Here is a 23645-nt window from a genome sequence, read left to right as displayed (position 1 = left end):
GTTGGGTTCCCAGGAAGCAGACTCTGAGACACAGTTAGTATTAAGATATTTACTAAGGAGTACGCTTAGGATACACATTTAACGGGAGGGATAAGAATCAGGTATGGGTAGAAGGGAGAAGTCAAGTTGGAATGTAAACCCAACATTAGTCTAGACTGATAACTCCAGGAGCTCTGAGCTACAGTGTTCCTTCAAAGTTGTTGCACGTTGAGCTGAGATGGCCAGTCATTTACACTCTACTAGCTCTCGGTCATTGTATGTGGCTGAATGAGACTTGGGCTAGATGAGTTTTTACAGCTGAGGCAACCCTTGAAGAAGCAAAAAGTTTATCTATCAACAATGCTTTCAGCCTTTCAACAAGGGCAACAAGTCTTTCCTTGAAATGGCATATGAGTGGTATATCACAGTCATTATACACCTTCTGGGTTTTATGACTGCATCATTTTTTCTAATTTTTTTTCTACTCTACTTTTTTAAACCTTTGAATATTCTCATTTTTTTACTTGTTTATCAATTTCAAATGAGATAATCAGTGTGATTTCACAGCCTCATAATTTTTCTTCCCCCTTTCCCTCCTAAATATTATTAATTATATTACTTATGGATTTTTAGGGTTGATTACATTTACATTACATTCTGCTTTAGTCTTAGTCTTGTTATTAAATAAATTGAATTGCATATCACAAATCATTTTGCTATAATTTCTCAATTCACCTTATGTTCAACTGAAGATTTTAAATTGTTAATTTCTTTAGGAAGGGCTTACAGAACATATGATTTGATTTATTTTTTTGTATGTGCAAATACATTTTCTGCTTTATGTATTTTAAAAATAGACTCTATTAGTCAGCTTTTGCTACAGCAATAGGCAACTCCAAGACTTCAGCTGCACATTTGCTGGGCTCTACTGGCTTGGACTGGCTCAGCAGGGCTTCATGACCTTTTCATTGAGGGACATAGGTTGAAGGAAGGGCTATAGTCTGGGTCCTGCTATTCTCATGGCAGCGGACAGGAGCACAAAAAGGACTGATGAAAACATGAAATTTCTCTTAAAATCTCTGGGATGGCACGTTGACATTTTTGTTCACATTCTGTTGGCTATAGCAGATCATGTGGCAGAAGCCATGTGGCAGAAAGCCATATGGCAGAAAGCCATATGGCAGAAGGTCATATTGGACAGGAGTGAGTCAATGGCTTTGACAACAATACAATCTAAATACATTCCATGGTAACTGTAATTGAGTTCTCTCTCTTCTGCTTACAAAATATACCTACTCCTTCCCAACAAAGGTACCACAGATGGTTCATTCATACATACATGGCCCTAGGCTTGAAACCCAGGGTCTAATGATAGACTATTCTTCATCAGGACCAAATATAGATTCCCTTTATTTGGAGGCCTGTAAATGAAATAGAGACAAATAGTATACAGTAGTGAAAACAGCACATGTAATTATAGCAAGTACTCCTACTTGGAAAGGAAAATAATGGAAACTATATGGCAGTTACTGATTAACAGCAATTCTGAAATGCTTATAAGCAAATATTTCAAGATTCTCTTTTCTAGAAAAAGGGAATGACCTTTGATTAGGCTCTAGTTCTGCTCCTGCTAGAAACTCTCAAGTCCCTTTTTATCCATGGCTACTCGATATGTGCTCTGGGATATCTTTTCTTTTTCATTACCCTTGGTCACATCTGAAGAGTTCTTGCTTTCTGGCCACAAAAGAAAAAAAAATGCATATCCAAGGGTATTTTTTGGTTCTTGAACCACTAGAGTCTCTTTTAATCCAAGTTTCAGATTCTTTTCAAAATATATTACCTAGTCCTTTTTAAATTTCTATTTGATTCAGCTCAGATCTAAGTGTATGTGGCCATACTCATAAAGTATGCATCATTTTCTTTGGACTTAATTTTAACAACCTGCAGGTATCAAGCTTCTGCGTGGTCACCCTTTGTCTCCTTTCCCTGAGTCACTTTGTTTACCTGAAAGAATTACCTGAGAGTCACATTAATCTACGCGGGAAGAAAATATGCACTCTTCCTTTGCCTTTTGATGTTAAAAGTTGTTTTTCTTCTTATGAACCTTTGTTAATTTCTCTGAAATATGATGCTTTCATATGGGCACATCCCAGTGTTGACTTTTCCATATTCATTTCGTTCCAATGTCGAATCTTCTCTTAATATTTGTGGAGTCTCAAGCAAGAATAAAAGTGGTGCCCCTCGTACCAAAATTCTATATCTTGAAACATAAGGGATTAACACGTTTTAAGTAAATTACATTCTGTCATCCTATTTTGAAAAGATAATTGTGACCAAAAAAAAAAAAAATCACTCTAGTTTCAAAGCTGAAAACATATCAAAACTACTGAATGCAACTGTTAGTGAGTATATTGAGGGTTATTGCTTTTGGTGCAACAGTGTTGAGTGATCCACAATTTAAATAAAAATATAACTTTTAAATTATTAAATATTTATAGCATATAATTATTTATGCTTTTATTTTAGGAAAAATCAGAACTATGTTGTTATAATTAACATCTTCACAAAATGTGTTTTATTTGTAAAATTTTAATACTGATTAAATTTCTTTAGTAGTTATCTTATTATTATGTCAGTTTGAAGAAGCCGTTGCCTACTGATGCATGTCTTTAAAATCGTCCATAAAAGTCTGAAAGCAAAATTTAGATGCATAATTAAATTATGTACTTAATATACAATATTCTAATATTATAATGGTGTCACAATAAATTATCAGTTTGCATAAAATATTACAAACTACATAAAATAATCATATAAGTTGCTATCAGCTATACAGTGATTTTTCACCATGTCTTAAAGTATCTAAATCAATATAGTATTTGATAAATTCCTCTTTCTATGAATTTTATGTTTTTGGAAAATACTTTCTTGTCATATCTCTTGGAATATTTCCATTTCTATTCACACTCTTTAATCTGATTCTTTTTTTCATATTCTGAGTATTTAACAATGTCTAGTTAATTGTTCATTGCCTCCAATTTCCCATCATTTCTGGGATAATGTATTTATTTTCCTTCTCATACTTTACTAGGCTTTGTGAGCTCATGCTGCATTATTTTTACTGTCTTGCCATAGTTTCATAGATTTTCCTGCCAACTTTTTACTATTGCTTCAGAAAGGTAATCCATTCATTGAGCTATCTTTTAAATCTTGGCAATATATTTCAGCAAAATTTTCAACAGCTCCATGAAATATATTTTTCTGAGAATATTCTTTTTTTATTTTTTTCTCATGTCTGTCTTATTTGTTTTTTGTAGTATGTTTTTATGTATTTTATAGTAGTTCCTTTTTTTGTCCCATGTTTTTTGATGTTTTGAGTTATTCTTTGCAAAGTTTTTGCAAGGCATGTAGGAGATGAGCCATGGACATGTACCATCTGGAATTCTGTGAGAGAGAGAGAGAGAGAAGGAGAAAGAGAAACAGACAGACAGATGAGAGATAGCAAGAAGAACCAGATCTGATGTGATTTCTAATTGTGCCCAAAGAGATACTACACATCTTTCAAATATAAATAAAATCTATAAATGGAAGAATGTGCACTCCTGCCAACATGTTGATGGAAATCCAGAGGTGCTTCAAATACAATTTTAAAGTGATCAGTGGTTTCAGTTTCCCCATGAGGGCTCTAAATTTACAGCCTAGGTAGGTTGGAAATAGAACAATAGAACAACTACACTTTAGGGGTAGTAATATTAATTGCTAATCATTAAAAATGCTTTGCTGTGTTCCAGAGGCTGTCCTAAATGCTGTACACACATTATTTATGACCCTATGACAAAGTTATAATTATTATCCCATTTCACGGATAAGAAAAGTGAAAGAAAGAAGATTAAGTAACTTGCCTGAAATCACAGATTTCCAGGTTTCTATTTTCTCTCTCCTGGTAGATTATTTTAAGACTAAGAAGTGTGGGATTTCTTACGGGAGAACAAGGATTACATATTCAGAATTGCTTCAGAATATTGGATTTTTCTCTGGAGCTGGGAAAGAACCTTTTACGTATCCAATATATTTTGAGCTCCTAAATATCTTTGAGTTTCTCAGACTTCTTTATCACTTTTGAGCTCTAAGTGTGAAGACTTTCCTTGAAAGAAACTTTGAACAGGAAAGATAGGATGGGATGCTGGTAGAGGTCTGTTGTAAGCTCTAGGCTCAAGAGAGAAAGAAGTTATTCTAAAGGATTCTTCTTCAAGCCATGTTCTCCAAGGGACAGAGACTTGGGGGGGAAAAACTGCTCTTTCTATGAATAGTATACTTTTGAAGAATGTTTCCTTTTTGTATCTCCTGGGAATCTAGATTACTTAACGGATTTTTAAAGGATGAAGATACTATCACTTTTAAAATTAAAGGTCTATTAAACTAATCAAATCTTTTTTTCAAATAATTTAAAACAGGATTGTTAAAATATTTTTAAAAACACAATATTTAGTAACTAAAGAAATAAGGTAAAACATTCTGAATATCTTCCATTCTTACAAAAATATATAGATTATATATGATTTACTAATACACTACAATTATCTTTGAAATAAGGAAGAAATATACAGAATAGAAATGCAGTCAACAAGTTTTGAATATAATCATCATCTTAGTATCTGTATTTGAAAGTGACTCAAAAGATTTCTAACCAAGTAACAATAGCAATTTTATATTCTTCAATGAAATAAATAATTACTTTCTTCCTCCTTTCTTTATGTTTTGTTGAAAATGATCATGATGTACTGGAAACCTTGAAGATGCACGCAATCTAACAATACACAGAGAGAATGCATTCTATTTTTTGGAGAACAAACCATCAAAGTTGACTCAGATGGCAATAATCTTATTTTGACAGCCATCATTTATATAACATGTCAACCTTAGAGTGAAAATAGACAAACAAATTATGATGATCTGTCACCTTTTATGAGTTCAGGAAAGCAAAAGCACATTTCATGAGAATGAGGAATGGAAACCTGAAATTGCTCTAATTAATTCTGTTAGCCTCTCTTAAAATAGTAAAATGGAAGACAACATCCAAAGTCCAATATAGTTAGTTAAATTATAGCATGAAAGAAGAAATCTGATTCTAAATCATACTGTATTAAACTGATCTAAATGAAAACACAGAAAAATTATATATTAGCAACTCATCACAGATTATTTTCATTGGTAACATCTATGTTAATGAGAGAAAACACGTGTAGTCTATTGTCACATATTCAAAAACATTTAGGTTTATTTAAGTAAAGGAAAATTATAGAATAATACAAAGTAAGTTATTAACAATAACTAACAATGAAGAAGGTGGAGTAAGTCTATCAGTTTTCCCTTAGAAATTTCAGAATTGCTGAGTTGTTGCATAGAGTATGATTTGTTCTTTTATTTCAATGATTGAAATAAAAATAAGTCTTGAAAGAAAACAAGTGCGAGACCCAAGAGACATTAAGCAAGTACAATCAACAGGACTTTGAGACCAATTATGTGTCTCATAAGCAAGTCATAGAGTAATATATTTTTATTAAACTATGATTTCTCACTTGGATAAATATGCTGATTTTGATTTCTTTAAGGAAAAATGCGAATATAAAGTTAGGGGTGTTTTGTTGTTTTATAAGGGGAAGGCTGAAGTTGTGGGAAGACATTCAGGAGTCTTTCTGAAACCTTGAAAATGTTAAAGTATGTGGGCCGAGCGATGGGATTCAGAATGTCCTGCTTGAGCAGTGGAGGAGCTGAGGGTGCGGGGCGTGGAGACTATGGGGGCATAGGCAGAGAATTGACCCTCTCTGGGGGCGCAGCCCCTTTCTCACTTGCACACCTCATATCACCCTGTTTGGCCCTGGAGGATGACTGGTTAGCCAGAGATGGGTAAGATTCCTCAAGGGAGGAACAACCTAAGACAGGCACAGTCACAGAGGGGCCAACAGGGGTGGGGCACAGACCCCTAATCCTACTGAGAGAGGTCCCCTGCCCCCAGGGCTGTTTTGCTCTCCACGCCCAGTTCAAATCCACACCTGCTCAACTCGGACCCAGGAGGCAAACAAAGATCATTGCCCCAGTCATGTGAAGCCTTTGATTGTTTATGGGATTAACCTGAGAAGTGTTAGCCAGGAAACCAATAAAAGCAAGGTGTGATGAATCAGCAAGGCTCTTGATCCTAGAGGTCTTGAGCCCCCCGGTCCCATCTTTCTCTTCAGTCTGTGTCTGTGTTTTCTTCAAGCTTGCGGCACCCGTCACTCACCTCGAGTCGCCGAGCTGGTCGCGGCATGAAGTGAAACAAGACTTTTTTTATACTTACAGGAACCAGATGTATTCAGAAAGTGGTCAGGAATATGAGTTTGTGATTTTCAAGAGGTGTGGAGATTGAAGAGGTAGAAGGGGGATTTGTTAGCAGGGATGGAGACCATGGGAGTGGGGGAGGGTAGGAGATAGCCTAAAGACTGAGCAGGGGTCAGGGAGGGCAGAGTCAGGAATATAGCCCTGGGACTCACCAGCATTCATTATATGATGGGTTGAAACACAAGAGATTTTTAAGAACATGAAAAATACAAGATATGCTGTATTCTAAGTGAGAGAAAATGGAGGAGAGAGATTTTTTTTTTTAATAAAGAATAAAAAATAAAGTATGATGCCGAGACCAGCTCAGCGACTCGAGGTGAGTGACGGGTGCCGCAATCTTAAAGAAAACACAGACACAGATTTAAGAGAAAGATGGGACCGGGGGACTCAAGACCTCTAGGATCAAGAGCCTTGCTGATTGATCCCACGTTGCTTTTATTGAGTTCTTGGCATAGCCTAAGGGTCTAACACTCCCAGTTTAGTCCCACAAACAAGGTTATCTTTGAAATAAACAAAGAAAGGCCTCACATGACTGGGGCAATGATCTTTGTTTGCCTCCTGGGTCCGAGTTGAGCAGGGTGTGGATCTGAGCTGGGCGTGGAGCGCAAAGCAGCCCTGGGGGCAGGAGACCTCTCTCAGAAGGATTAAGGGTCTGTGCCCCACCCCTGTTGGCCCCTCTGCGACTGTACCTGTCTTAGGTTGTTCCTCCCCTGAGGAATCTTATCCGTCTCTGGCTAACCAGCCATCCTCCAGGGCCAAACAGGGTGATATGAGGTGTGCAAGTGAGAAAGGGGCTGCGCCCCCAGAGAGGGTCAATATTCTGTTTCCACGGTAGCCTATGCCCCCATGGTCTCCACGCCCAGCACCCTTAATTCCTCCAATGCTCAAGCAGGACATTCTGCATCCAGTCATTCGGCCCACATACTTTAATTACTTTTAGTAACATTTACAAGGTTTCAGAAAGACTTCTGAATGTCTTCCCACAGTATGAGTCTGGAACCTACAAAATGTATAAACCTTTGATATCGACTATATTTTTCAAACTGAAGACCTGTTCCTTATATGAATCACAATTACTTTATATATTCTAAGAAAGGAAAAATGCTTCCATTAAAATTTGATAATGATACTTCCTTATAATATCAATTGTAAAACCCATTCTGATTTCAGAGGTGTGAAAATGTAAAAGTGATGACAAATGGTGGCTATGATTATGTACCCTATTATATCGAGAACATTGCTTCATCAGTTATCCTTTCTCTCATTTGAAGCTTCAATCTCTCTGACTTGCCTGCATCATTCTTCTCTGCCTACACTTTTCTTTATCCTCCTTTTCAGTATAAGAAGTAAAACAGAGCAAAGATACAATAAACTTCAGTTCAGCTGAGTTCGGCGACTCAATTTGCTATGTTCTAAATGGCCTAGGCTTTTATTCAGATCTCTCCAATTCTTTTCTTTTCTACCTGACTCAAATAAAAGAGCCTCTCTTAATCAAAATTCCTAGGAATCATCTCTTCTTCATCTGAAATCTCATAGGACTTTGGACAGTTTCTCTTCTCATGTCATATATTCTTTTTGCCTGCATTTTTTTCCCTGTGACAATTTATTTTGGGTCTCTTCTCCAAGAGATGGGTAGAGAATGTTTCTGGAAAAGGAACAATATGTTGCATTAGAAAAGTGTATATCTTGTGATCATGTAGAACATATAACAGCTTTATGATAGTGGATAAACTGCTTATCCACTTAACCTTCTCTGAAACTCAGTTTACTTGTTTGTAAAACAGGAATACTGATATCTACTTTATGGTGTTTCATGCTGTCATTATGGCAAATAAATATTGTTAAAGCATCTTGCACCATGTTTGGTACCATGACATGAATGTTAAGTTATTTAGTTAATTCTCTTGTTCATCTTTGTCTCTCTCTTATCACCTCCCATGTTTCTTTGTGCAGAGTTAAAAAAAAAAAAAAGATTGCTTTGAAATTCCATTTCTTTCTATAAATTCCTAACAAACACAAGCTCACATTCAGCATTATTTTTAGAGAAATGTGCATGGTCTCTGTAAAATCGATTAAGAAGTCTATACTTCAGGAGTCCAGATTTTAAAACATTAATACGAGTTATAAAGAAATGTCATTTTGACACAGTGCCTTGTTAGCTACCGGAGTCTGTCTGCATTGACTAAATAGTAAGCCTGTGTACAGAAGAATGATTTCATAGAATCCATTTCTTTATAGGGTATCCCACAGTGGGTTGTAATTTCAGTGGCTGGGGCTGACAGCGTTTGGGGAATTGAGGAGCAGGGGTGAGTGAAAATCTGTGAAATGACAAAGCCGTTTTCCCTACAGAGCATTCATCCCTTTCTATGATAGTCCCTAAAAAATATCACAAATATAGCATTACAGGTAAATAGTACAAAGGAGAGGTTTTTATTGAATCACTTTCTCTTCTTTCACCTTTAAGAGGGAAAAGACATGAGTACTTCAAAATAGAATTTAAACTGATTCATGGGATAAATGTGAACATTAGTGTTTTACCCAGTGACAATTATTCACAAATGGTTAATTTTTCTAGTTAAACAGTGAAAGACTAAGCATTTATGTGTTTTTAATGCTACCATAATAACACCTTGAATAATTTCATTGTAATACTCAAAGTTTTTACTTTAATGGGAGCAATCACCATCACAACCATCACGGGGCCTTGGTAAAGCTCCTTTTCCAGAGCACGACATTGCCTGCTGAGAGCCTTAAGGGACACCTGCAGAGCCCCCTCCCCTGTCCCAGGCAAGTCATTTCCCTCCACCATGACACCATATGTCTCCGAATTTACACTACTCAAGAGATGAATTCCTAGAAGGAGGAAATTACAGTGATCACTCCCATTACCCTAAGAGAACAAGTTCTAATTCTCCCATTTGTTGCAACCCTATTTATCAGCTCTTATCCTAAGTCTAAAAGTATCAGGTGACCGTCATCATATGGACATTTACTCAAATGGCTCTGTGTACTTCTTAATCTGACCAAATCTCCCATCCTTTCCAAACCCCATAAATACGTTCATTATCTGTCCCAGAAATCACAGCCAAATCTTCCATATCTTCAGCAACTTGTCAGAACATTCCTTTCATCTTCTTGATCCAACTAAAATATGGGAGACAAAGAAAAACAAAACAAGTAAACAAACAAGAAAATGGCATCATTCCTCCATAGTGCTCTCCAGTGGTGACTCTTTACTTCCCCCTCCTTTGTATACCATGAGCGATTGAAGTGAGTTCCTCCACCTTTTCACTTCCAGATCATTTCTTCTCCCTCCATTCTCAAACAAAGCAATGAAAAGAAAACTGCTTCTGCTGATGGCCATCAGACCATAGCACTTCCCTGTTACAACCATTTATAAATTTCTCCGTTGTCCTTAAACATTGAAGATTTTAAGAAGTTAACACCAGGCTCAATAGGTATCTCTCAATCAAGGCCCCTATCTCCACTCTGGTTACTTAAGCAACCATGTAACAAAACATCCAATTTATTAATATCTGAAATCTCCTCATCGAACAACTTTTTCTCCATTACTCCTCAGCTTCCCACTTCCATGTTTATGGCCCAGAATCTCTTACTACCTATAACTTTATTCTATTTTAAAAATCTCAATTTTAAGTATTCTGCTTACTAACTACCCAGCTCCTATTTATCCTGCTCCTTTTTATCAGTAACCATAATTTAACATTATCCATTTTTGTTATGGCCATTGATCCTGGCATTTTTTACTATGCATCATCTTACTCTTGTCCTGACATCCCTCCATATATAGCTCAGATTCCCTGTGACCAAGGAGGCTTGATGTTCCCCTCAGCTTGATGACATTTTAGACAGGTTTCTTTCTGAAGATAGACCTCTAACTTCCTTTTTCTTAGAGCATTTACTTTAGAACATTTGCAATTTTAATTCCTTTCTCTGCTTTGAGATGTAAATCAGCCTCTTGCCAGTTTTACAACCTAGGAATGTCTTTCTCAAGGACCTGGGAGCCATGCCTTTAAAATATAATCATTAAGAAAGATAGCACCCCTAGATTGATAGTTAAGCCAAACATCAAGAGGGAGAGCATTAGCTAGCTGAGTTGACAAAGAACATTGTACTTTTTTTTTGAGCTGATGAGCCCATATAAAAAGTTAAATAATAGAAAGCAAAGTGCTATTAAATATGAGATTATAATTCTAATCTTCACGGCACTGTTTGGTTGTAACACTCATAAAGTAAAGCCATAATAAAGAATTACCAAAAAAAAAAAAAAAAAAGGAGAAGCACCTGTATCTCAGAGTCTCTGTGGGAGGGTAGGAGCCTAATGTCTTCCATAAGGATTAATTAGCAAACACAGATGGCCTAATCTCACTGACCAACCCACCAAATAGTTTTCTCTTCCCATTGCTTCTTCCTCATCTCCCAGTCTGTCTTGAATCCACTATTAGACTTTTTACCTTTCCAAGGAAACCATTCATGTCAGCATTATCCATGATCTACTTGTTGCCAAAGCTTTGATTCAACTGACTTCTTTTCATCCCACTTGCTCTCTCAATTAACTCAAATTACTCCCTTCTTTTTAAAATATTTTCTTCACTTGACTCTGTTACACCTCATTTCTGGCTAATCATCTACATTTTGACTACCTTTTCCAAGTCACCTTTGCTAGTGTCTTATCCTTTACTAGATCCCTAAATATCCTAGTTCCCCAGGGCTGAGGAATTGTCTCAGGCTCTACCTTCTTTCCTATGTATTCTCATTCATTAAAAAATATCCTCTACTCCCCACTATTTAAATATTACCAGTGGTATATTGTGTCTCTGTATTTCTAGGCTCAACCCCGTCCTTGAGCTTCCAACTGTCTGTTTAATATCTCTACTTTCATAAAAAATAAATTATTTTTGTATTGAAGGAAAATTATTTTAACTTTGCTGATTATACCGAAAAGGTTAAAGGAGGTACGATAAAACCTTGGATTGCGAGTAACTTGTTCTGCAAGTGTTCTGCAAAACGAGCAAACATTTCTAATAAGTTTTAACTTGATAAACAAGTGATGTCTTGCAATACAAGTAGTGCATGACACCAAATGTCACATGATCACAACCGAGCCAATGGTTCTTTCTCTCTCTCTCTCTCTTTCTCTCTCGCTGCGGGATTTCTCCAATTCTGCCTGGAGAAAACTGTGGCCTGATTGCGTTCTTGGACATGATTTAGAGGGGCTTGCTCATGAACAAGAGCCGCCAGTTGTCGATGAAATTGTATCATTGGGGAAGACCATGGGACTGGAGGTGGATGAGGATGACAGTCAAGAGCTGGTGGAGGAGCATGGCCAGGAGCTGCCCACCAATGAACAGCAAGAGGTTATGGAGGAGATCTGTCTGCAGAGGCGGAGGAGAAAAAGGCAGAGGAATCCCTCACTTCAAATGAGATTAGACTTCAAGTGAGATTAGGGAGAGGTGTAAAATGTGGGAAACAGTGCAACATTTTGTAGAAAAACACCACCCAAATAAGACTGTTGCAGTGCAAGCCATGAATCTGTATAACGACAATGCAATGTCACATTTCCACGAAATCATCAAAAGGAGGCAAAAGCAAGCGTCATTGGATAGGTTCCTTGTTAAAGTTGCACGAAAAGAAAATGATTCCATTGAGCCAATAGATAGCAGTGATTCTGTTAGTGATAGTGAAAGTCGTCCTACACAATAACCCTCCTCTCTCTTGTCTCCCTCACACCAGCCCCAAAGGTTTTAAAAGGTAAGGGCAGGTTAATTTGTTTATTTTTTAATATTTTGTATTTTCTTTATTATTTTGTATTATATTACAGTATTATAATCATTTTTATATGAATATTTTTGGGCTGTGGAACGAATCATCTGAGTTTCCATTATTTCTTACGGGGTAATTCGCTTTGATATACAAGTGCTTTGGATTATAAGCATGTTTCCAGAATGAATTATGCTCACAAACAAGGTTTTACTGTATATCTAAGTGAGGTAAAGTGAGACAAATATCTATAATCAGAAAATTAAGTAAAATGCTTCATAAAGCACTGCTCAGCATTAGAGATACCTATCTTTAGGGTGTAAACGTTGTTAGGACCATCTTCTCCAAAGCAGATTAATGCTAATTACATATTATATAAAAGCATATGAGTTTTATTGTTTTGATGTAAATCAAAGGCTCACTGCATACTTAAGATATAACATGAATATAAAAGCCCAAGGCTTAATGGTCTGTAACTCCTCTGAAACTTCCAGAGTTTGGACAAGTCATGGTTTTTATACAATGTTTCATGGGGTTCATCAGGTCTTTGAGGATACCTCAGGGATTAACTAGGGGATGAAGGGGAGTTCTGTAGGCTCTATCTTCTGGCTCCTCATCAACAAGATATCTTTCTTTTGTCTGCTTTATAAATTGATGGTCCCTGTAGATTTCAATTAGACAACATTTAGGACTATATTATATTTTATGGTGTTTTTGCTTTAAAAACAGATAATCCACTACAAAACATCTTAATCCTAATGGTGTATTACTTAACACTATTGCACTGTAAATGTTGACTCAGTACTTAAAATAACAAATATGCTATCATTTCTCAGTGAAAATCAGTGTGTGGAGTATAATGAAAAGAGCACTAGGACCAAGAGATAGGTTTCCAGTCATTTCCTTTTACTGATTAGCTGTGTGAACATAACTCATTCTGCCTTGTAAGACTCTTGTGGCAATTAATTAATTCCATATATAAGAGTCTGGTCTTATAAGTCTAGTGAGTGCTTGGTGAAGAGCTCAAGGCATACTTGTTAATTTTGAATTCAAAAGGAGTATTTTTGTTGGAAAGCAATCTCAGTTCTATTATTTCATTCATTAATTTAACATTAATTTATCAAATCTTTTTAAGCACATTGTCAATACATGTCAGTTTTGTATAAATTGGGGATGCATTAACAGTAAAATAAATATGATCCCTGCCCTCACAAAGATTATGCTCTGAAGGGACAGACAGACACTAATCAAATATTTTACAAAATAAGTGTTTGTGTGTGTGTGTGTGTGTGTGTAAAATTTGGTAAGCACTAAGTGAACATTACCTGGTAACAAGACATTGTAGTATAGCTCAAAGCTGCACTGGAAAGTAGAAAAATGTTCAATAATTGGAAAGTTCAATCACTAATAAAATAGTTGTACATCATTATAAATTAGTAAGAAGGCTAAACTCATGATTATTTTAAAATAAAAGCTGCCTTTATATTTAGAGTACAAGCAATAAAAGTGTTACTTCATGAAAACCTCTAGGGGAAGTTATTTTAATGACTATATCATAATGTATTATAATTGGGCTTTCTACGGTTGCTGGTACTGTGTGCCTTTGAAGTGCTCATATTGCTGGAGGGTATATTTCTTACATTCTTAATTATTCCTATGAAAGTTTTCTTCGTTATTAATTTGGCCTCTCCATGAAATAAGAATGTGCTAAGTTAATTTCTGCTTAGTTCCTTTGCAAAGGATCACTGCAATTCCAAAAACACTGAGACTTTGCTATATCTAGAAGTTATAATCATTAATGCTTAGATTTAAATATCAAGCATATAAATAATGGAATGGAATACAAAATAAAGTAAGACTTTATGTTGGTGCTAGGATGTTTGAAGCTTGAATATTTCTAGAGCCAAAATCCTAGCACTGTTAAAATTATTTTACTATCATGTAAGGTCAAACTTTTAGATTTTTTCATGTTGAAGTAAAAAGTATGACAAATCTCTATAATAAAAATAAATCAACAAAATATGTTCTCACAAGATATCTCCTCTTTTTCTGTTGCCTTCATGCAAATTCTAACTTTAAAGAGTGTACTCTTTTTCATGTGGTAAATATAACTGCTTTTCTACTAACACAATATTTCAAACAATTATCTAAAATAAAGACAATTAAGCAAATTATTTTACTTACTAGAAATAAGGGTAGGAAGAAGGCTTCCTACACATGCTCCTTATCATCCTTCCCTCATTTTAAAGCTTCATTCTCTGAGGGGAATTCTGAACCAATAAATTGGATTGACTTATGATCAATGAAGTTAAATCTCGAAATGTCAGCTTCATTGCAGTATTTTTTTATTTTTGCTTTTACTTTATTCCTTTTTAAATATCCATTATCCACTCCTCCATAGGGAGCTAGAGCCAAGGTCCAAAGAGAAAATGTTTCTGCTTCAAAAATTTTCTTTGTAAAGGCCTTAAGACTTATGTTATCAATATACCTGGCCTACATAATATTTAGAAAGAAAATGTAACTTTGAGGTAGTTCGATCAAGGATACATGCATCAAGGATACATCTGATGAAGGATACATGCATCTTCCCAGTTTAATCTATTATTGGTGTCTAAAAACCCATTTTTTTCAAAGTTGCAGTATTTATTCATTACACTATATTAAATGTAAGAAATAAAATAGCTAATGATTTTCAGTGTTTTAATATTCTCTCATGGGAGCTAGTATCCAGATTGTGAATTAATGATTGAACTTGGGAAGTCTTGAATATGTTTTCCAATCTTACTGTCTGAAAATATTAAGTATTAGCTTTAATCTTTGTGTGTGTAAATATATATACACACACACACATACACACACACATATTCCTCCTTCTCCCCAAGAATTTGAATTTAGAAATCAGCCACTGGCTTGGTTTGAATCCTGGATCTTCTACCTACTCTTTATGTGTCTTTGAGCAAGCTGTTTAACCTTTTTGCCTCAGTTTTTCATCTGTAAAAATGGGGTAATAATAGTGCCAATCTCATGGGGTAAAGATTTAAAGATTGTGTGTGTAAAACTTTTACGACAGTACCAGTTATAATCTCATTGATTATCATTTAGGAGCATCATGAGATACAATGATTGGGGAGAGAGACTAAGGAGGGGGAGAGAGAGAGACAGAGAGACACAGAGAGAGATTGATTAGGGATTTGCTCACGGGATTGTAGAGACTGCAAGTCCAAAATCTACAGCGCAGGCCAGCAGACTGGAGACCCAGGGAAAGAGTAACCATTCAAGTCTGAAGGCAGTCTGCTGGCAAAGTTCCCTTAACCTTTTGAGTAGGTTTTACCTTCCAAATTATCCTCATTGTATTCCTGGACCCCGCTGCTCATTGCTTCATTGCCAGCAGTTTTGCCCATACTCCCCACCCACCTCACTCCATCCTGGGTCCTCAGCAAGAAAAGTGTCTTGGATCTTCCAATTATCGACCCACAATTCAACTCAGAGGCTAATCTTGAATCTCTGTTTCTCCCATGTCTCTGTTCCCTAGTTTGAACATGAAAAATAGATACCTCCGGACCTTATTTCACTGTTTCCAAATTCTTTTCACAGGCAAAGGCACCTGCCCTACCTCTTAGCTAAATATAGATACCACGGAAAGGGTGATCAGAGGAGCCAGAATTCTCACGCTTCCTACTTCTTCACCAGAGCCCAGCAGTCCGATGGCTCTATTCCTGCTAATTTCTTTGCACTTCTGCTTAATTTCTTGGCTTTGAAAATGTAAATCTTACTTAAGTTGACCATGATTCTTTTTTAAATGTTTTATCTTCCATTAATTTTTATTTGAGTGAAAGAATATACCAGAGCATCAATTTCCTATGCCATTCTGGCTAAAAGACTGGGCTTATTTTTTAATGAAAGATATTTTTATTCAGAAGTCATAAATTGAAAATATTAAGAATATTCTCTAATCTCTCGATTTCATAATGTTAATCTTCATCCCCTGACCTCTCTTTTGTAAGGAATAAACATGTCACTGTGTAGCCTTACCAAATCTCTCACTTGCCCTGCGAAACAGAAACATGCTCCCTTGATCAGTGCATGGCGGGGAAGATTTATTCCAGCTTCCACACGCTGACTCAGGTAGAAAGGATGGAGATCACTAGGAGGCTTTTGTTTTTGTTTTTGTTTTTTGAAGAAAAGGATTACCATTTTGAGGCTGCTTTAAATAAAACATTCTTGGCTTTTAAACAAACATAAAGATATGACCAAAATTTTAAGCTATTTTTTTAACAACCTCAGTTACTAGAAATATTTTCTGGTTTCTAGGGAATAGAAACTAACTAAAAATCTATTTTTTGAAAAAGAGATACTGTGTGTGTGTGTGTGTGTGTGGAGAGAGAGAGATAGAGTTTGTGGGTATTCCAAGTGTTAATTTCATGTTATCATCTAAAAAATATGAATCAAGTACAAAGTAATGTGTTTGTACTTAGCCTCTAGTAAGTGGATGTTTCTTGTCTCAAGGGCAGAAGTATAACATCTTTAAATTTTATAGTCAATAAATTCCATGAGTTTTTAATGCTAATTCAAAAAGACCTTATATAAGATTTATTGTTATGTTTGACAAAACAAAAATATATTTTTCTTTTACTCATTTGGAAAGAGTCAAAATATAAAAGTAGACTATCACATCTAATTATCCACAAAACTCAACAGATCTTTTGTACTTTCACTAGCCTTATTGCAATAAAGCTTACTACATAAATCAATCACTTCCAAGTTTTAATTACCTACGTATAGTTATATTCAAGATAACTAGAATAGAGTAATGACATTCATTTATTTATTCATTTATTTTTTATTGGAGTATAGTTGATTTACAACTGTAGTGTTACTTTCTGCTGTGCAGCACAGTGAATCAGTTATACATATACATATATCCACTACTTTTTAGACTCCTTTCCCATGTAGGTTATTTCACAGTATCAAGTAGAGTTCCCTGTGCTATACAGTGGGTGCTTATTAGTTATCTGTTTTATACATAGTGGTGTGTATATGTCAGTCCCAATCTACTAATTTATCTATCTTCCCTTTCCCGCCTGGTAACCATGAGATTGTTTTCTACATCTGTGACTCTATTTCTGTTTTGTAAAAAAGTTCATTTGTACCATTTCTTATGTATCACCAGCTGTTGTCAGTTCTACCCAGCCCCCAGCCCCAAACATTCTCAGATCCATTTACTTCTTTCCAATGCCAGTAACAGTCCCTAGTTCACCATGTTACCACTGTAATAAGCTGGCCTCACTTCTTCATTTTTGGTCTTCTCCAATCCATTCTCACAAAAGCAATTCAGATTACAGCACTTTTCTGCTTAAATCCCTTAGTGACTTCTTAGCACTTTTAAAATAAAATCCAAACTTCTTACAAAGATCACGTCCTTGAACACTCTAGCTGGTATGCAGTCTTCCATCTTCACTCCCCTCCAGCAGGAGAGAGCCTTCTCACCTGGTGCTCTATTCTTGGAGCACTACGTTTCTAATGGCACTTCTGGGCACATGAATATCCTGATCCCTCTCCCTGGAATGTTCTTTCCTTTGCTGTTTGCATGGACAGCCCCTTCTAATCTTTAGGTATCAACTCAAACACTGCCTCATCAGAGAAGCCTTCCCTGATTTTCCTATGTAAAGAAGCGCTCCCTGTTTTCTCTCTTCTTACAACCCTGTTAATATTTTGACAGCATTCAACATAGTTTTAAATCAATCCAACTGTCTTTTTTATAGTCTTAATCTCATTTAGAATGCAAGTTTAATGAGTGAAAATACTTATTTATGCTATCCATCATTGAATTCTGGGAACTGATAAAGTATCACCGTGTAGTAGGGGCTCAATGAATATTTGCTGCTGGTTTGACTTTGGGGGCTGCACAGCATAAATGCTAATACTATGTACAGCTAAAATCATAGTGACCTCATTACAGGTCCCCCATTATTTGCTTTTTTGCCTTTTGTCCTTGCGTAACCCACGTAGTTAATTTGAGCCCTATTTCTCCTGATTACATATGCTAAAATAATAAGTAACATTATTGACTATTTGACATGTATAAAACGTTCTGATAGAGATTTAAAGGCATCTATTATTTTAACTGTTGCGATAATCCTGAGGTAAACGTTATTCACATTCCCACTGTTTAGATTGAGAAAACTGAGTATAGCAGAGTTAATTAACTTTCCAAAAGTCACAGACCCAACTTTCCAAAAGTCACAGACTTCAGAGACTGTTCTAGGATGCAGTGGGATCTTATCTGTAAAGCTGCTGTGGTGGTGATTACTGTAGTTATTTTTGAGCCAAGAAAGTATTGATAAGGTTGCAAACTACTTCACTTATACTCTTGTAACAATAATTCAAGGTTTTAGTAGCCATGGAGCGTGAGTTCTGGGGCCTTCTCTGTATTTTCCTGCCTTCCTGGTGCCAATCATTACGTCTGGGTTACCAATATAAGATCAAGAAAAAATTTTTGACTGTCCTCTTTCCCTTAAGTACAATTTTCACATCATTGTCTTAATTAAATCTTTTGAATTTCAGTAAAACTCATAGGATCAGATTTTATTTTCCCGGAGTTTTTTGCTTGACATCTTCCAAATTGATGTAAGGTCTCTTGTTAAGAAATGCTCACACAACCATTACATCTCATCAGGGACTACATATTCCCAAGAAAAATGAAGCCGTTTAAAATTTAAATTTCAAATAAATATTTCATCTTTTGGATATACTTGTGTGTTTCAAAATACCCAAGCTTAAATTATTGAAATAAAATTGAGTAATTCCCTACTTTACTGTTCCAGGTCAAAGATGTATTTTTCTGTGTCCAATTAAAATTTATTTCACTCTCCTTTAAGCTCTTACAGTAGCTTATTCATACCACTTAGACTGTCATCAGTCAGGAAGTGTTTTGGTGTTTTGATTTTTTTGTTTTGTTTTCTTTTGAATTTTCATATCCCCCATTAAATTCTGAGCTCCTCACAGACAAATAAATGCTGTAGGACTTGATATACCATCTGTGTTATGACCACGTGGTATTTTATCTTCTACCTCTCACACTCATACATGTCTGTGGGTTTCCACATTTTCCCTAATAATAAAACATGGAGAAGCACAGTTATGAGGTGATTAATGAAAAACTGTGTGGGGGGGGGTGGGGACAGTGAGTCATATTTTGGTGCTCTGACAGTCTCCCTACTGAGAGTGCCTCCTTTTTAGAAGGTGGAAACTACAATGTAGTCATGTGAAGTAACAGAACACATAGTATCAAATAATCACTGTCCAATGTTAAGACTACCCGTTTCCAAAGCAGGGGGCATGGGTTCAATCTCTGGCCAGGGAATTAAGATCCCACATGTTGCGTGGCATGGCCAAAAGATTAAAAAAAAAAAAAAAGAAAAGAAAAGAAAAAAAGAAAAAGAAACAATGAAAAGTATTTTTTTAAAAAAGTAAACTTCATAAGGTATTTAGCTGATGTTTCATTTTAGTCAAGAACTATAAACTCAGGTACAGCTCTGACAGTCTCTTATTGCATCAGACCCCAAGTTAGAAACTTTTTCCAAATATGACAATCGAGTGAGGGCATAACAGAAACAATGTAAAACAGCCCCAATGTATCATTGATCCCTCTTCCCCCTTCTAAACCTCCTCCTCCAGGAAGAGTTTTGAAAGATGGGTATGAAGGACAATATTTTATCAAACTTTATCTCAACAGCATTCATTAACTATTTCTGCACAATAAATATTTTTTTTCCTATAATTATAATCCCAGCATTTCCCTCAAGTAATTTATACCTAAGGTAATGGTGGTGATAAAATTGATGTGTGTCAAGCACCTCATGAATTATGGCCATGCAGGGATCCCAGTCCTATCCCTGACTACAACCACTTTAATGTACACGTTCTGTCTTTATAAAGTGTTAGCTATTTACATGTGTTACGCCTTTCACACTAGCAAAAAAGATATGAGGTAGGTGCTATTTTAACCCCATCTTATAAATGAGAAAATTGAGGCTTAAATAACAGTACATTTATAGTAAGTGATAGAACCAGGAGGACTGCAGATTCTGTCTTATTTCAAATTCTGTGGACGTAAGTCTTAACCATTTCTTGTAGTGATTCTCCATCATAAACTGTAATAAATAATGATTATATAGATGACTATCTTTCAGTATACTGAAATCATGTAATTATGTTTTAGAGTAACATTCCATGTGTAGATAGGTGAATTGAAGCAGATTGGAAGAAATAATGTCAATACTGTAACTCACTACCCTATGGGGGGACATGCCAGAGCTCCTTGCTGCCTGTCAGACTTATTATAAATACAGCATCCTTCTATTTAATCACTATGACATAATACAGAAGCACTCTTTACTAACTTCAAGCAGTTTTATTCTAGTGTACGAATACATTCTCCACCTTGCTGCCCCTGGGCTTTAAGTATTTTGCCTTTTATTAACATCCTAGTTTTTAGTGAGGGCCTGTCATGCATTAGGCATTGTGCTTCGCGTTAAGAACCCACGGATGAAAGAAATATGGCTTCTGCTTTCAGAGACGTCATAGACAAGCAGTGAAAATGACAGATAAATAGGTAGTATTCAATGGAAATAAGTATTAGATCATAGATAACTGTACATGATATCTTCTTCATTTCACATTCCTCCAAGAATCAGGCAAGAAGTAAGGAGGAGGAGGAGGAGGAGGAGGAAAAGGAGGATAGGGAAGAGGAGGAGAAGGCAACAAAAGCATGAAAGCAAAGAACTTGTTCAAGTGCAAATCATCCACCAATGTAGGCCAGGTTCCACCTTCTCCATGGTGTTTTCTCTGACATTCCCACCTGAAAATAAACTTTCCCTTTTCTGAACTTGCGTGGTTTTTATTTTGTATTGTTTAACATATATTATTGCTGTACATGACTGCCTTTCTCTGCTAGATGGGAAAACATATGTTATAAATGTTCATCTATTTTCTAGAATAATAGCATAGCTACATTAACTCAATAGACGTCCAGTGCATATACTTTGATTAGTGGAGTAAAATTATAAATAGAATAATGGAATGTCTTATGATCTATCAAACCCTAACATTCCTCAAGCTCTCTCAGCCCCCTAAAATATGCTATTTCCATTATTGAGACTTTCTGACTTTTTTCTCTCAGATATTTCTTTATCCTCCTCTATCATTAGTGATGTGTCTGCATCCTTTTTAAGTCATTCTATAGTTTGCCTTGTGTTATGTTGATTTTATACGAATATGGGATACAAAACATTTGCACATAACATGGATCTATACATTATATTGTTAGCTAAATTTACATTCTTATTCTGTGTTTTGTTTGTTTGTTTTTAACCCCCGGGATGCATTCAAGCAACGTAAAGATGGATGCAACCAGTGAATTGAATGAGGAACATTTTCCTTTCCCCAGAATGATGACACTAATTAAAGCCATAGCTTTTGACTGATGGCTTTTAAATCATCCTTATGTTTATTTCTAGATTTTCCCTAATGAATAGAACAAAGGAAATTATTCTCAGATTGTCAAATAACAGTAATGGTTTCAAGCACTTTGTTTAGTGCTTTCTACATATACTTATCATTTTCCACGTATACCCACATACTATTTTACAGTTAATTATTTATTGGTAGGTTGTCCCCACCCCCAAGTAAAAGAAACTAATTTCAGTTTTCCTTCTAACTAGAAACAACTGTTAATAATATGGAAATTTAATGAACACAAGGCAAGAATCTTTCGCCAAAACTATTTCTATTACATTCACATAATATTCTTTAAAAACTACTGCATCTCAGAGTTCTTTGGTAATGGAGAAACAAGTCATCATAATTTCATGTAATCATGCTGTTTTTCTAAATAGTTTGTGACTGTGACAGGTCATTTTTAATCCAGCTAGCTGTTTACATTATATTAATGCGAAAAATCCAAACTACAAATTTGCAAGCTCTTCATGCTGAAATAATGTCTGTCCTTAAATAGCTTATTTCTTGATCCACCAGCAAAATAATTTTAATCAGTTTATTGCCTACATCAATGTTCATTAACAGCAGGACAGAGTCGGTTTTAGTAAGTATAGCAAACCTTTCTTCAGTCTGTTTTCTGCATTGGTTCAGGAATGTTCTAAGAATTGAGTAATGAAAATCATGTCATAGGATGGTTGGCCAGGTAGGGAAGGTGAGAGGCATCAGGAACTATTCTGGACATGAGCGTGCTGATCTCATTGATGGGAAGCTTCTAGCATCTGTACTGCCTATTAGGAAGAGTAAACAGGTGTGCACACTCTATTTGCCTCATCCAACAATTCTGATAAGGAGATACTTACTCCTGAAAATAATTTGGATCCTCACAGGTACATTATATTACTCTTTAAGTTGGAAGTGGAAAAATGTAACTGACATACACCTCTACACACATGCCCATAATTCAAATTACTTACCATGCTGTACTAAAATTTTCCAATTAATCAGTCTGTCTGCTAACTGGATTGTGAACTTAAGACACAACTCTCATTATTTTACATTGTTTTATCTCTAAACACAAATTCTGTGCCTAACAAAGAGTTGGGGATGAAAATACATTGGTTGATTTGAGATAAACTGAAAGCAAGAAGTCAGATAGAGAAAATTTCCTTCCCTAGTGTTTAGAGAAATGGTGCTTGAGAGCTTAACCACTGTTCCATGGTCCTTGTCTCCTGGAATGTAGCACCAGCAGTAGACTGATAGAGAGTTAGGAGTTTTGGATCCCATTCCCCCTGGTTTCTCATTGCATTGTTTTTCTCTCCTTCCTTTATGCTTACTAACTTTGTAGATGCTCTGGGCCCCAAATGTTTTCTTCATTCAAACATTTTAAAACAAATATGTAATGTCAATCCATTTGTAATCTAATAGAAATAGGCATTTATACAAATCCTAATATAAAAGAGGTCTAACATATATTTCCTTTAAGCTAGCGTAATAACTAAAGTAGGAGAACAAAGTCTGCACAAATCAGTGGTGAACCTGTTACTGGAAAACTGGGTTCACCTCTTCATGGGTGTCAAGCCAACTGACACAACCAAGCCAAAGATCGGGAGAAGGAAGGAAGTATTATTACTTGCAGCAGGTAAGGAGAATGCTTGGGATCGTCCTCAAGCAGTGTCTCCCCAAACAGCAAAACTGGGGAAGTCTTAAGCTAAGGGTACATGCATATTCGTGAAGGGGCTTGAGCAGAGGAGAATTCAGCATAGAATTGGGGCAAAGGTTGAGTCCAAGCTTCAGTTGATTGACGTCTGGAGGGTCCACATCTTCATTCTGTCCTCCACGTGGGTGGGGGCCTTAGTTCCTGAAGAACTCAAAGATGTATTATTATGTGTATCTTTTGAGGAGGAACTAGGACTCTGCTTTATCACTGCACTATTGTTTGACTGCCTTTTCTCTGTTCCTGCATTATTTTGTTCCCTAAGATTATGGATTACTGAGACCTGTTTGAGGGC

Source organism: Hippopotamus amphibius, chromosome 3, assembly GCF_030028045.1.
Source record: "Hippopotamus amphibius kiboko isolate mHipAmp2 chromosome 3, mHipAmp2.hap2, whole genome shotgun sequence".
Classification (NCBI taxonomy): domain Eukaryota; kingdom Metazoa; phylum Chordata; class Mammalia; order Artiodactyla; family Hippopotamidae; genus Hippopotamus; species Hippopotamus amphibius.
Note: the sequence above shows the minus strand (reverse complement) of the source record.